We start from the raw sequence: 16655 nt of genomic DNA, 5'->3' as shown, positions 1-16655 counted from the left end.
GTTTGAGGTTAAATCAATTATAGTGTACCGTTTGGTACAATACCGTGTTTCGTCTATTCTTAGGGACTTTCTTAGCATAACAACATGCTACTCAGTGCATGTATGTTATGACATGTATTTATAGGGTCGGGTTTTACAATTTGCCTCGAGAGAGAGAATCAAACAAATTCTAGAACTCAATACATATTACAAAAATTCACATTAACATAAGCTGTCTCTAAATTTGTACAATGAATCCAATCAAAAGGCATAGTGGTCAAAATGTAGAAATTTCATCCTAACCATAAAGCTTAGCATAAGAATTTACATAACACTCAAACAATATTCACATTTGTAAAGAATCAAGATAGGAATATAATTAGGTTCTCATCATTGGTTAGGTAAATTAAACAAAACTGGCACAATTAAATCTAGCTCAAATGCAAATGCATCAATATAAACTAAAGTTTACTAACTTAACCACTAAACTTAAAATTCTCCCCAAACTTAAAAATAACATTGTCCCCAATCTCTAGAGAATACTCCTCTGACTGTCGGTTCATCTCTAGAGATCTTCATCCTTATCTTCATCATTCAAGTCCTCTGCTGTGGGATCATCTGGTAGAGTAGGAAAAGAGCTCATATCCATACCATCATGTTCAGCATAAGCACACATCATTTTCTCCATGGATTGCATACATGTCGCTTAGTGATCCATTTGAAGTTCAAGCTTTTCCATCCTATGAGACATGGAAAGATGTTGAGGTTGATTCTGAGGTGGTGGACGGCATGGAACAGAAGAAGAACTACCTCTGGCAGCTAACAACTCTCGCGCATAAACCAATTCATAATTCCTCCATCCAACAGAGCTTTAGGCTACGAGATTTCTTCATTCGTATCCTAACTTACTCTTACTTTCTTGCACAAGGCTGTAATCATAGATGGAAACCATAGTTCATCATGAACTGAGCAACCAGTTTAAACAATACTATTAAAGATCACTTGGCCCACATTGATTGACATCCTTGAAATAATTGCGTATAATAAAATAGCTCTATCCCTTGTCATATCATGAATGTGTTTCAGAAGAAGTAACCTCACAGCCAAAACATAGTACCAAAACTAATGAATTGTCTTCATGCTACTGGCCTTCAAAGACATAGGTATGCCTTTAGTCATTTTCTATTTAGCTCCCTCATCACAAAGTACGCCAAGAACCTCATGCAAATCAATATTAAAAGTCAAGAATTGGCTATACTCATCATTGTCAATATGAGGTAAGTGATAAAATTGATTGATGGTTGCACTATCAAAACAAACTTGGCCATGCATGTCTTCGGCAGCGTTGGCATAGAATTCTTGAGCAATAGTTAAGACAGCTACCTTAGGTTGTTCACAAAATTGCTCCCATTGACGCTTAGAGATGACCTTATGAACAAAACTATACAGCTCGGGATGGAAATCAATGCCACATTTCGGAGTAGGGACTTTATGCACCAGTGATTGAGTACATCTCTCAACCACATCCGGAGACAAAAATTTGCTACGATCCAATCAAGTCCCTCTACTACTATTGCGAGTTCTTTTCTTGGGTGCCATCCCTTTCACACAAATAAATAATATTTTTTCCTAAAGCAAGCAACCACAATCAAATTAGATTAACCATTAAATTAAATCGTATTATATTATTACACATACTACACTACCCATAAATTCCATGCCAATTCAAATTTTTAATGCTCATCATTCACCCCTATGTAATAACTAATTTCATCATAAATCCATGTAAAGTGAGTAAAATCCAACACATCTATTCTAATCTAGCAAAACTTTAAGCAACCCATTCACCAACAACATTATATGTTCCACAATATTCATAGTTACAAATCTGAAAATTCATGGAGGAAAATGACTTACTTGAATAGAGAATGTAGAAAATATGAAGAATGATGTGAAAGAGCAACCTTACTTGCTACAAAATAGTGATGGAATGCAAAAATATTTGATGGGTATGAAGTGGGTCGAGAAGAGAGGAAGAAATCTAAATGTAAAGAGAAAAAGAACCTTATAAGATGAGAGAACATGAAATAATGAGTGAAATCGGGGCTTCTAAAATAAAAGCCCCTAACCTGGCACCGCGGTGCTCTAGCCTTAGGGTTAGTCACACATAGCCACGACGTTAAGTACTTGGCATCGCAACGGCCTCCTTTCAGGTTTTTCTATGAGAGGAGGCATCTGCACATCATTGCAGTGTTAACTTTTTTGGTGTCACAGCGTCATTTTTTTTTTTACTTTCTTACCTCATGTAATTCTTAAACCTACAAAAATCAAATAAAAAAAAGCAAACAAGGGAAGAAACATAAAAATAATAAATTAAAATTTATAAATAACATGAACTAAAAATAACGACCAAAATAAATTATGTTGAGAAACTTGGGTTGCCTCCTAAGAAGTGGTTTGTTTAAAGTCATTAGCTGGCTTTTTATGGAGCTCATTTCGAGTCGAAGAGATGGATGGACGATTATAGTCAGTCAATACGTCTTCCCCAGGAATGCTTCAATCGTCGTCCATTCATCTTGAATGTCTCATTGGTCAACCCATCAACTATTTCCACGACTCCATGTGGAAACACTTTTGCCACACTAGAGGGTCCCAACCATCTTGATTTCAACTTCCCTATAAATAACTTCAATCATGAATTAAACAACAATACTTGCTGACTTGGCTAGAAATGTCGCTCGACAATCTTTTGATCATGCCATCTCCTTCTCTTTTCTTTATATAATTTGGCATTCTCACAAACATTGAAGCGAATTTCATATATCTCATTTAATTGAAGCAATTTTTTCTAGCCTGTTGCTTCTAAATCAAAATTTAATTTCTTGATGGCCCAAAATGCACTATGCTCCAATTCAATTGAGAGGTGACACGCTTTCCCAAAAACCAATTGATATGGGGACATACCTTTTAGAGTTTTGTAAGCTATCTTATACGCCCACAATGCATCGTCAAGTTTACTGGCCCAATCCTTCCTTTATGGTGATACCATTTTCTCTAGAGATCTTTTGATTTCTTGGTGACACTTCCACTTGTCCAGTTGTTTGAGGGTGATAAGTTGTGGCTACTTTTTGTGTCACTCCATACTTTGTGAGTAATGCTATAAAATATTGATTGCAAAAATGACTCCTTTCATCACTCATGATAGCTCTTGGTGTACCGAATCTGGTGAAAATACTTTTTTTTAAAAATTTCATCACCACCTTAACATTGTTTGTAGGCAAGGTTAAGGCTTCTACCCACTTTGAAACATAGTCGATAGCCAGCAAGATGTATCAATTGTTGAACGAAGATATGAATGGTCCCATCAAATCGATTCCCTAGACATCGAAAATCTCCACTTCCAAAATGTTGTTAAGCAGTATCTCATGTCTTCTGGAAACGTTTCCCATCATTGACATCTGTCACAATGCAAAACAAAGCTATGAGCATCCTTGAATAATGTTGGCTAATACAAACCTAATTTAAGAATTTTGGTCGTTGTTCTATCTCTTTCAAAATGACCCCTATTTTGGATGAATGACAATGTCTCAACATGTTTTCAACTTCTTCCTCTAGAATGCACCTTTGTATCATTTTTGTTAGCACATTGCTTAAACAAAAATGGCTCATCTCACATATAAAATTTAACAACATGCAAAAATTTCTTTTTTTGTTGGAGGTACAAGCTTACTTACAATGAAGTTGGCATAATCGGCATACCATGGTAATTTTTTTTTGACCAACATGCACCAATTATTCATCGAGGAAAGTTTTGTTGATCAAAGCAACATCTTGACCTTGGTTGTCATGCTGTAACCTTGACAAATGGTCTGCTACTTGATTTTTTGAACATTTTTTGTCCCTGATTTTCAAATCAAATTCTTGTAGCAACAAAATCCAACGTACTAATCTTGGCTTGGCATTCTTTTTAGCAATCAAATACATAATTGCACAGTGATCAGTATAAACAATAAGTTTAGTGCCAATCAAGTATGAACAAAATTTGTCAAATGCATACACAATAGCTAATAATTCTTTCTCAGTGGTGGTGTAATGCATTTGGGTTTTAGTCAAGGTTTTACATGCATAATATATAGAATGAAATTGTTTATTCTTTCTTTGTCCTAACATTACTCCTACATCATGATCATTAGCGTCACACATAAGCTCAAATGGAGTGACCAAGCAGGAACTACAATAATGGGTGCAATTGTGAACTTCTTTTTCAATTCTATAATGCATCGTCAAATTCAAATGGGATATCTTTTTCTAAAAGATGGCATAAAGGTTTAATAGTTTTGGGAAAATCCTTAATTAATCAATGGTAGAAGTAGGCGTGTCTAAGGAAACTCCGAATAACTTTTATCGAGGTTAATGGCAAAAGCTTTTCAGTAGTCTCAATCTTGGATTTGTCTACTTCCAATCCTTTGCTGACACCTTGTGACTAAGAACAATGCCTTCTTGTACCATAAAATGGCAGTTTTCCCAATTTAAAACCAAGTTTGTCTCCTCACATATTTGCAACACATTGTCAAGATTGAATAGACATTCATCAAAATTATTACTAGAAATTGAGAAATCATCCATAAATACCTCTATGGTTTTCTCCACCATATTTGAAAAGATAGTCATGCACTGTTAAAATGTGGCTAGAGCATTACATAATCCAAATGGCATCTTTCTAAATGCAAAAGTACCATAAGGACATGTGAGTGTTGTTTTCTCTTGATCTTCTACTGCTATGGCAATATGATTATATCCTGATTATCCATCCATGAAACATTAATACTCTCTTCTAGCTAACTTATCCAACATTGGGTCAATGGAAGGTAAAGGAAAATGATATTTCCTTGTGGCCTTGTTTAGCTTTCTACAATCCCTGCAGACTCTCCATCTAGTGACTGTCTTTGTGGGAATAAGCTCGTTGTTTTTGTTAGCCACTATTGTCATCCCACCTTTCTTTAGTATGTATTGCACTGGACTTACTCACTCACTATCTGAAATAGGATAAACGATGCCATCATCTAGCCATTTGATTATTTTTTTCTTGACCACCTCTGTCATGACTAGATTCAATCTCCTTTGCTGATCAATAGTGGCTCTGTGATTATCCTCCAACAAAATTTTATGCATACATATTAAAGGACATATCCCCTTTATATCAGCAATTGACCACCCAAGTGCCTTTTTGTGCTCTTTTAGAACTTTAAGAAACTTTTCTTCTTGCTTATTAGTAAGATCAAATGCAACAAAAATCGAAAGAGTTGATGAAGTTCCAAGATATGCATACTTCAAATGTTTTGGCACTAGTTTGAGTTCTAACTTAGAAGGATCCTCAATTGAAGGTTTCACTAACGAGGATGATGAGGAAGACTATCAAGCCCAGCTCTATAATAAATTTGCCATATTGTGTAGGTACTTGATAGAATGTCTGCATACTTGAATGCCTCAAAAATCGTTAAAAGACGATATTGTACCTAATGGTACAATTAAGTTGAATTAAGCCTCAAACTAGTCCAAATAGAGATTTTAAGATGCAATTGAGAATTTTAAAAACCCAAAATGACTTAATATGGTGATTCGGAGTTCGAGGATTGATTTGGAGTCAAATTGGAATTTTCATTATCTAGGGGTAAAATGGTCATTTTGCCACCCAAGGGCAAAATTGGAAGTTTACACCACCCAACACTTGTCATGCCTAAGGATTTCATCCATTAACATTTTATATTATGGATAATTGAGATATTTTATGTGGTGGTGAAAGAAAGCTTAGTTGTTAAGTGTTAAACATGGACTAATGGAATGGTGACAAGTGGCAAGCTTTCATTTCTTTATAATTTGCATTAAAAATCAGCACATGACTCTCCCATTCCACTCCCATATGTTCGGCCTCACCAAGGAAAAGAGGAAAGAAAGAAAAAACAAAACCCTAGCTAGAAAATTCAAGAGAAAACTATGGAATTTCAAGGAATCAAGTGACAAAAGGTAAGATTTTTCAATTTTAACTTGTGATCTACCTTTCCTATGCATCCTTTTTCATTTTCCATGGTTGAGAATCAAGTTTGCATGAAGATACCTTTGCTGGCCGGACATGGGGGGAGGGGTTTTGATCTTGGATTTAGCTAGAAAACATGTTATTCTAGTGTTTTTAGTTGGTTGGTGATGTGTAGCATGAAAAGCAAACAAGAAAAATTCATGTTCTTCCATCACCCTCATTGGCCGAATCTTCCTTATGGTATGTTGATGGTGGATTTGATTTTATTTCAAGTGATTTGGTTAGGAACTAATGATTTACGGTGTAAAAATCAAGTATGAAAAACCATAGTGTTTATGCACCCACCATGGCCGAATTTCATAAGGAACTTAGTGATGATGATTTTTGTGATATTTTGTGTTATTTAGTTAGAATTTATTGAATGGTGGTGATGGAAATTGAAAATGGTAAATTTTAAAGTATAGTTCTTTTAGTAAATAAGTTGAATAACAATGAGAAAGTCAAGCTCATTGAGGCACTTTGATGTATTTTGGGACATTGGAAGTGTGATGAATATAATTGGAGTCAATTTGGATGTTTTGGTTAAATCAAAGGTGGAGAGTTCGAATTAGGTCGAAAACCGATCCATTCCGATCACAATTGAACCAACGTGTAATACCGTCTTTAAGTGACTATCCAAACAACCTCATCCATTCATATAGAGCCTGAAATAGATTTATAATGACATGACACAATATATTGAATTATTTGTCGTGTATTATGTTTAGGTGGTGAAACTTCCGATAAGGGTGAGGAGATTGTACTCGAAGATCAGGACTAGGAGTACTTCGACTCCCGATATTGTGAGTAACCTTATTATCGTCTTAATTATCTAAAATAGTTTTTATTCGTTTTTGTAATTTTATAGAAAAATGAGTTTAAATGGTAAATCCTTATGTTTTATAAGTAAAATGTGATTAAATGAAATGAGTTTTATAAATCATTTTGAAATTAAATAATGATTTTAGAAATTGAGTAATTGGAGACTGTTTGATTGTGTTGTAAATTTATGGTTTGAATTGAATGGCTTATGGTGATATTGGCATGAATGGCTGAATTGGAAATTATGTTGAAATTGTATGAATTGTTTGTTTTGCCTTGATAGGTTGGGTAGTAATATAATTGCCATGTCATGCTGTCGAAACTTTTATTGATTTGGTGGGATATCGAATAGCTTACTGCAGTGGGCGGGTTTTTATGGACCAGCCTATTAGAGAGGCACGGTAAACCCAGTTATATTTTACCTCAGTATGAGAGGCGCGAAAGGTACCTCATGAGGTAAAGCTTTAGAGTTCACTTCACGTCGAACCATCACGTGAGGGTGAATTCAGCCAACGTCAAGGAACAACTATGTTTTAAAACGTGCAAATATGATTTATGGATATATGTCTTTTCTTTAACAGCCTTGGTGGACTCGGTTGGATACCTCCGATCAAGGTATCCCTAAGAATGAGTTTTGGCACAAGCCAAGTTTTTAAGAAATTCATAAGCCATGTTGATTATTTGAGTGAAATGAATTTATTTTGTTTAGTTGAAATGAGTTTGAAACGTTATGAATCATAGTACGATGAACTATTTTAAGTTGTCTCCATTTACTTAGCTTTAGATATTTTAGATGATGTTTGTTTACTCACTGAGTTTATATAAACTCACCACCCTCATTTTCACCCATTTCAAGCTCAGGATAGTCTGTAGATAGCTGATTTCGTCGAGGGCTACATCTGGATTTGCATCCTCAAAAAATCGTAGGTTTGTAGCCTTCGTTACTTTTGGTCATTCAGGGGGCTCACATGTCATTGTAAATTAAATTACACACTCTAGCTCATTGTGTTACTGTATGTACGAATATATTTTGCTTTTACGCTACAAAAATTATTTACGGATATCTCTATAAATATTGTTTCATAAGAAAATGGAATATTTTATTTAATATTTTTATTTTATTCTAATAGCTATCATTTCACTTTAAATGAATGTTTTAGACATCTAAACTTATTTTTGGTTATGAACTATGTATCTTTCACTCATATACTACATTTTTAGATGGTTTCAAAATTTTTGAGGAAAAATTACCAAAATACCTCTGTGAGACAAAAATTATTTTTTTATTGTTTCAGTTTGGAAATAGCTTATAATCTTTTAAAATATGATATTAGCAACTGTTGCTCGCATGGGAGGTGAGAAAACTAATATTAAAGCCTTGCGGGGTTTCGATTGGCATTTCGGGTAATGAATGTCTATCAAGACATCACGGCGGTTGTCACGAGCTCGAGGAGAGTATCGGGTCGTGACAATTCAATTGGTATCAGAGCTTTTGGATTTAAAGTTGTTTTAGAAATTACAGTGTCAGTGTGGCCCCAAGTTAAGTTAGGTTAAGTTGAGTTGCATACATGCGTCTACATATAGAACTTAAGGTTGTTTAAACTCGCTTTGTTTCTTCTTATAGATCACCATGCCTGCTCGACGTGAATGCCCACCTCTCACTAAATCGGTTGGGAGGGGAAGAGGTCGTTCCTAACATCGTCAGCTAGATCTAGTAGAGGGAGAATCGGCTGCATCCACTTTTCGGGCAGCGCTTGCTACTGAACAGATCAAGACTCCTCCCCATCCTCCACCTCCTCCACCACCTATTGGTATTCCTGCCATGTCTCCCGAGGCAGCTTAGGCATTGGCAGCCTTTTTCACTGTTATTGTTGGCGAGGCTTAGACTGGTCAAGCTTCTCCTACAGTTCCTCCAACTGCTCCTTCAGTGCCACAACCCTCACCTCCTATTCCACCACCAATGTCGGATGTCTCTATTCCTAAGAAGTTTAAGGAGGCTAGGCAACTTGGTTGAGTTTCTTTTATGGGTGATTTGGATGCAACCGTAGCTAAAGATTGGATTATTCAAGTTTCGGAGACACTTTCGGATATGAGGTTGGATGATGATATGAAGTTGATGGTGGCCACAAGATTACTTGAGAAGAGAGCCAGCACGTGGTGGAATTCAGTAAAATCCTGTTCTACTACTCCTCCGACCTGGTCAGATTTTCTAAGAAAATTTGATGGTCAGTATTACATTTATTTCCATCAGAAGGAAAAGAAGAGAGAATTTTTAAGTTTGAAACAGGGGAACTTAATTGTAAAGGAGTATGAGGCTCGTTTTAACAAGCTAATGCTATATGTGCTGGATCTGGTGAAAACTGAGCAGGATCAAGCCAGTTATTTCGAGGAAGGGCTCCGTAATAAGATTGGATAGCGGATGACAATGACAGGTAGGGAGCCGCATAAAGAGGTGGTACAGATGGCTTTAAAAGCTGAAAAGCTTTTGAATGAAAATAGGAGAATGCGGGTTGAGTTTGCAAAAAGAAAGAATGCTAGTATATCTTTTAGTCAGCCAACAAAAAGGGGCAAAGACTCATTTACTTCAGGGAGTACTACCTCTACTTCTGTAGCATCTTCCCGACCCTCATTTCCACAATTGCAGTAGAGGCCTCTAAGATCTAGTAGGTATGCGATAACTATTCTTGGGAAGAGTTTTGGAGGTTTTGATAGATGCAGAAAATGTGGGAAATGTCATGTTGGGCTGTGTAGGGAGCCCGTATGATGTTTTCATTGTGGTCAGCTGAGTCATATTAGGAGTACTTGCCCACAGTTTGGACGAGCCACTGTAACTGCATCATCTCCCCAGGCTCGCCCGGATATTCAGAGGAGAGATTCTTCTAGGTTACCACCGATACAGGGAGTAGCCATACTGTCCGGTGTGGAGAGTAACGCCTCGACACATCCACCCTCTAGACCACAGACTCGTTCTTCGACAAGAGTTTTTGTTGTGACGGAGGATGAGGCACGGGTCTGACCTAGAGCAGTGATAGGTACTATGTTTTTATTTGATAAAGATGCTCATGTCTTAATAGATTCGGGCTCGGATAGGTCTTATGTGAGTACGACATTTGCATCAATATTTTATAGAAACTTGTCACCATTAGAGGAAAAAATTGTAGTTCATACCCCTTTAGGAGAACAGTTGATTCAAAATACTTGTTATAGAAACTATGGGGTAATGGTTTGTGAGGAAGAATTTAAGGGTGACTTGATTCCTCTGGAGATTCAGGATTTCGATTTGATATTGGATATGGACTGGTTAACTGCACATCGAGTTAATGTGGATTGTTTCAGGAAGGAAGTTATACTTTAGAATTCGGAGAGAGCAGAGATTGTATTTGCAGGGGAACATCGAGTATTACCATCTTGTGTAATCTCGGCCATCAAAGCTCTGAAACTAGTACAAAAAGGGTATATATCATATTTAGCACACGTGATCGATACTTCAAAGGGGGAACCTAAGTTAAAGGATGTCCCAATAGTAAGTGAGTTTTCTTATGTATTTCTTGATGAGTTACCAAGACTACCTCCTGATCGAGAGCTCGAGTTCCCTATTGATCTACTTTCGGGTACTACACCTATTTCTATCCCTCTGTATCGAATGGCTTTGATGGAGTTGAAAGAACTGAAAGTCTAGTTGCAAGATTTGGTGGATAAGGGTTTCATTTGCCCTAGCACTTCTCTTTGGGGAGCACCAATCTTATTTGTAAAGAAGAAGGATGACACTCTTCGGTTATATATCAATTACCGTCAACTGAACCGAGTGACCATCAAAAATAAATACCCTCTACCTCAAATCGATGGTCTTTTTGATCAGTTACGAGGTGCTATGGTGTTTTCTAAGATTGATTTGAGGTCTGAGTATTATCAGTTGAAGATTAAGGAGCAGAATGTACCCAAGATTTCTTTCAGGACGCGTTATGGGCATTATGAGTTTCTGGTTATGCCGTTTGATCTAACTAATGCCCCGACAGCTTTTATGGATCTTATGAACAGGGTGTTCCATCCATACTTAGATAAGTTCGTGATAGTATTCATAGATGACATTCTGGTCTATTCGAAGAATAATGATGAACATGCTACCCATTTAAGCATTGTGCTGCAAACTTTGCGCGAGAGACAACTCTATGCCAAGTTCTCTAAATGTGAGTTCTAGTTGAAGAAAGTGGTTTTCTTGGGACATGTTGTGTTTGGAGATGGAATTTATGTCGATCCCAAGAAGATTGAAGCAATCTTACAATGGAAGCAACTGAAAACAGTAACAGAGATTCGTAGTTTTCTTGGCTTAGCTAGTTATTATCAGAGGTTTGTTCAAGGATTCTCATTGATAGCTGCTCCTCTAACTCGTTTGACTTGTAAAGGAGTTAAGTTTGAGTGGGATGATGCCTGTGAGAGTCAATTTCAGGAGCTGAAGAACCAATTGACCTCCGCTCCCATTTTGACACTTCTTGTTAATGGGAAGGAATTTGTGGTATACAGCGATGCCTTTAAATTAGGATTAGGGTGTGTGTTGATGCTAGATGAGAAAGTAATAGCTTATGCTTCCAGGCAGTTGAAGAAGCATGAGACGAATTACCCTACCCATTATTTAGAGTTAGAGTAGTAGTCTTTGCATTAAAGATTTGGAGGCATTACTTATATGGTGAGCGTTGTCGGATTTTTACCGACCATAAGAGTTTGAAATATTTACTCACCCAGAAAGAGCTTAACTTAAGATAGAGACAATGGTTAGAGTTGATTAAGGATTACGACTTAATAATTGATTATCACCCTGGGAAGGTAAATGTTGTAGCAGATGCTTTAAGTCGTAAATCCTCATCTTCATTAGCAGCACTTCAGAGTTCTTATTTTTCGATATTACTTGAGATGAAATCTCTAGGGATCCAGTTGAATAATGGTGAAGATGGAACCCTACTTGCTAGTTTCGTTGTGAGACCTTCATTGTTGAATCAAATCAGAGAATTGCAGAAGTCTGATGATGAGTTGAAACGAGAAGTTCAAAAGCTGCAAGATGGAGAAACTAGTGAGTTTAGACTCAGCGATGATGGTACTTTGATGCTTAGAGACCGAGTTTGTATCCCTAAGGATGATCAGTTGAGACGAGCTATTTTGGCGAAAGCTCATTCTTCCACCTATGCTTTACATCCCGGAAGCACCAAGATGTATCGGACTATTAAGGAAAGTTATTGGTGGCCGAATATGAAACCAGACGTAGTAGAGTTTGTAGTGAAATGTCTCACATGCCAACAGATTAAGGCGGAACATCAAAAACCATCAGGTACTCTTCAGCCTTTACCTATTTCGGAATGGAAGTGGGAACATGTGACCATGGACTTTGTATTGGGTTTGCCACGGACGCAGAGTGGGAATGATGCTATTTGGGTGATTGTGGATAAATTGACTAAGTCCACCCATTTCTTAGCTATCCATAGCACGTATTCCATTGAGAAGCTGGCTAAGCTTTATATAGATGAGGTTGTGAGATTACATGGAGTTCCAGTTTCTATTGTGTCAGATCAAGACCCCTGGTTTACTTCTCGATTCTGGATGAAATTCTAGGAAGCTCTCGAAACTAATTTGAGATTTAGCACTGCCTTTCATCCGCAGACAAATGGTCAATATGAGAGAACTATTCAGACCTTGAAGGATATGTTACAGGCTTGTGTCATTGACTTTATTGGGAGCTGGGACAGACACTTGTCATTGGTGGAGTTCGCATATAATAATAGTTTTCAGTCTAGTATTGGGATGGCACCATACGAGGCTTTGTATGGAAGAAAATGCCGAACTCCGCTCTATTGGGATGATGTGGGTGAAAGGAAATTGATTAATGTAGAATTGATTGACTTGACTAATGATAAGATCAAGATTATCCGAGAGTGATTAAAGACAGCTCAAGATAGGCAGAAGAGTTATTCTGATAGATGGAGGAAAGATTTGGAATTTAAAGTCGATGATAGAGTTTTTCTTAAGGTTTCTCCTTGGAAAGGTAATAATTTGAAAATTTTAAGTATTAAATCTTATTTGATTACACTATTATGATCATTTGTGGTATTTAACAGATAATGAAAGGTGTGATTCGATTCGCGAAGCGGGGAAAGCTCAATCCGAGAAATATTAGACCCTTTCATATCATTGAAAGCATTGGGCCAGTGGCTTATAGACTTGAATTACCCTCGGAGTTAGATCGGATTCACAATGTTTTCTACATCTCGATGCTGAAAAAGTATGTACCTGATCCCTCTCATATCCTCGAGGCACCTCCGATTGAGTTGCATGAAGATTTGAAGTTCGAGGTGCAACCTATACGTATTCTAGATCGAAAGGATCGAGCATTGAGAAACAAGAGCATTCCAATGGTTAAAGTGTTGTGGAAGAATGCTCGAATGGAGGAGATGATGTGGGAAGTCGAGCATCAGATGAGAAACCAATACCCACATCATTTCTTCAAATCCAGTAAGTGAAATTTTGAGGGTACAATTTTATTTTAAGGGGGGTAGTGCTGTCAAGCCCAGCTCTATAATATATTTGCCATATTGTAGGTACTTGATAGAATGTCTGCATACTTGAATGCCACAAAAATCGTAAAAAGACGATATTATACCTAATGGTACAATTAAGTTGAATTAAGCCTCGAACTAGTCCAAATAGAGATTTTAAGATGCAATTGAGAATTTTGAATACCCAGAATGACTTAATATGGTGATTCGGAGTTCGAGGATTGATTTGGAGTCAAATTGGAATTTTCATGACGTAGAGGTAAAATGGTCATTTTGCCACCCAAGGGCAAAATTGGAATTTTACACCACCCAACACTTGTCATGCCTAAAGATTTCATCCATTAACATTTTATATTATGGATAATTGAGATATTTTATGTGGTGGTGAAAGAAAGCTTAGTTGTTAAGTGTTAAACATGAACCAATGGAATCGTGACAAGTGGCAAGCTTTCATTGCTTTATAATTTGCATTAAAAATCAGCACATGACTCTCCCATTTCACTCCCATATGTTCAGCCTCACCAAGGAAAAGAGGAAAGAAAGAAAGAACAAAACCCTAGTTAGAAAATTCAAGAGAAAATTGTGGAATTTCAAAGAATCAAGTGACAAAAGGTAAGATTTTTCAATTTTAGCTTGTGATCTACCTTTCCTATGCATCCTTTTTCATTTTCCATGGTTGAGAATCAAGTTTACATGAAGATACCTTTGCTGGCCGGACATGGGGGGAGGGGTTTTGATCTTGGATTTAGCTAGAAAACATGTTATTCTAGGGTTTTTAGTTGGTTGGTGATGTGTAGCATGAAAAACAAACAAGAAAAATTCATGTTCTTCCATCACCCTCATTGGCCGAATCTTCCTTATGGTATGTTGATGGTGGATTTGATTTTATTTCAAGTGATTTGCTTAGGAACTAATGATTTATGATGTAAAAATCAAGTATGAAAAACCATAGTGTTTATGCACCCACCATGGCCGAATTTCATAAGGAACCTAGTGATGATGATTTTTGTGTTATTTAGTTAGAATTTAATGAATGGTGGTGATGGAAATCAAAAATGGTAAATTTTAAAGTATAGTTCTTTTAGTAAATAAGTTGAATAACAATGAGAAAGTCATTTGAGGCGCTTTGGTGTATTTTGGGACATTGGAAGTGTGATGAATATAATTGGAGTTAATTTGGATGTTTTGGTTAAATCAAAGGTGGAGATTTCGAATTAGGTCGATAATCAATCCATTCCGATCACAATTGAACCAACGTGTAACACCATCTTTAAGTGACTATCCAAACAACCTCATGCATTCATATAGAGCCTGAAAGAGATTTATAATGACATGACACAATATATTGAATTAGTTGTCGTGTATTATGTTTAGGTGGTGAAACTTCCGATAAGGGTAAGGAGATTGTACCCGAAGACAGGGACTGGGAGTACTTCGACTCTCGATATTGTGAGTAACTTTATTATCGTCTTAATTATCGTAAGTAGTTTTTATTCGTTTTTATGATTTTATAGAAAAATGAGTTTAAATGGTAAATCCTTATGTTTTATAAGTAAAATGTGATTAAATGAACTGAGTTTTATAAATCATTTTGAAATTGAATGATGATTTTAGAAATTGAGTAATTGAAGACTGTTTGATTGTGTTGTAAATTTATGGTTTGAATTGACTGGCTTATGGTGATATTGGCATGAATGGCTGAATTGGAAATTGTGTTGAAATTGTATGAACTATTTGTTTTGCCTTAACAGGCTGGGTAGTAATATAATTGCCATGTCATGCTGTCGAAACTTTTATTGATTTGGTGGGATATCGATTAGCTTACTGCAGTGGGCGGGTTTCTGTGGACTAACCTATTAAAGGGGCACAGTAAACCCAGTTATATTTTATCTCGGTACGAGAGGTGCGGAGGGTACCTCATGAGGTAAAGCTTTAGAGTTTACTTCACGTCAAACCACCACATGAGGGTGAACTCAGCCAACGCCAAGGAACGACTATGTTTTAAAACGTACAAATATGATTTATGGATATATGTCTTTTCTTTAACAGCCTTGGCAGACTCGGTTAGATGCCTCCGATCAAGGTATCCCCGAGAATGAGTTTTGGCACGACCCAAGTTTTTAAGAAATTCATAAGCCATGTTGATTATTTGAGTGAAATGAATTTATTTTGTTTGGTTGAAATGAGTTTGAAACGTTATGAATCATAGTACGATGAACTATTTTAAGTTGTCTCCATTTACTCGGCTTTAGATATTTTAGATGATGTTTGTTTACTCACTGAGTTTATATAAACTCACCACCCTCTTTTTCACCCATTTCAGGCTTAGGATAGTCTGTAGATAACTGATTTCGTCGAGGGGTACATTTGGATTTGCATCCTCAAAAAACTGTTGGTTCGTAGCCTTCCTTGCTTTTGGTCATTCGGGGGGCCCACATGTCATTGTAAATTAAATTACACACTCTGGCTCATTGTGTTACTGTATGTATGAATTTATTTTGCTTTTATGCTACAAAAATTATTTACGGATATCTCTATAAATATTGTTTCATAAGAAAATGGAATATTTTATTTAATAATTTTATTTTATTCTAATAGCTATCATTTCACTTTAAATGAATGTTTTAAACATCAAAACTTATTTTTGGTTATGAACTATGTATCTTTCACTCATATACTACATTTTTAGATGGTTTCGAAATTTTCGGGGAAAAATTACTAAAATACCCTTATGAGACGAAAATTATTTTTTTTATTGTTTTGGTTTGGAAATAGCTTATAATCTTTTAAAATATGATATTAGCAACTTTTGCTCATAGGGGAGGTGAGAAAACTGATATTAAAGCCTTGCAAGGTTTTGGTTGGCATTCCGGGTAATGAATGTCTATTGGGATATCGCGACGGTTGTCACGGGCTCGAGGAGAGTACCGAGTCGTAACAAAGACAAATCCAACAATTCAAACTGGGTTCGCAATACTCGAGATAGGGCATTCAACACATTGACACATTTTATAACCTCTTCATTATTGGGCTTAAATTTAGAAATTAATGATACCTTAAGTGGATAAGTGGGATGATCTTCTGTGAAGACTTCGCTTATGGCCCTATCTACCACATTAACTGCCAAAAACTCATCATGGTCATTAGTAAACTTTAAAGCTTGAAAAATATTAAATGTTACCTTTCAATCTTGTACTCGCAAGGTAAGTTCTCCATTCTCAACATCAATAAGTGCTTTA

This window comes from Theobroma cacao, chromosome 3 (assembly GCF_053813885.1).
Source record: "Theobroma cacao isolate CCN51 chromosome 3, ASM5381388v1, whole genome shotgun sequence".
Lineage (NCBI taxonomy): Eukaryota > Viridiplantae > Streptophyta > Magnoliopsida > Malvales > Malvaceae > Theobroma > Theobroma cacao.
The sequence above is the reverse complement of the archived record's forward strand: the minus strand, read 5'-3'. Positions refer to the sequence as shown.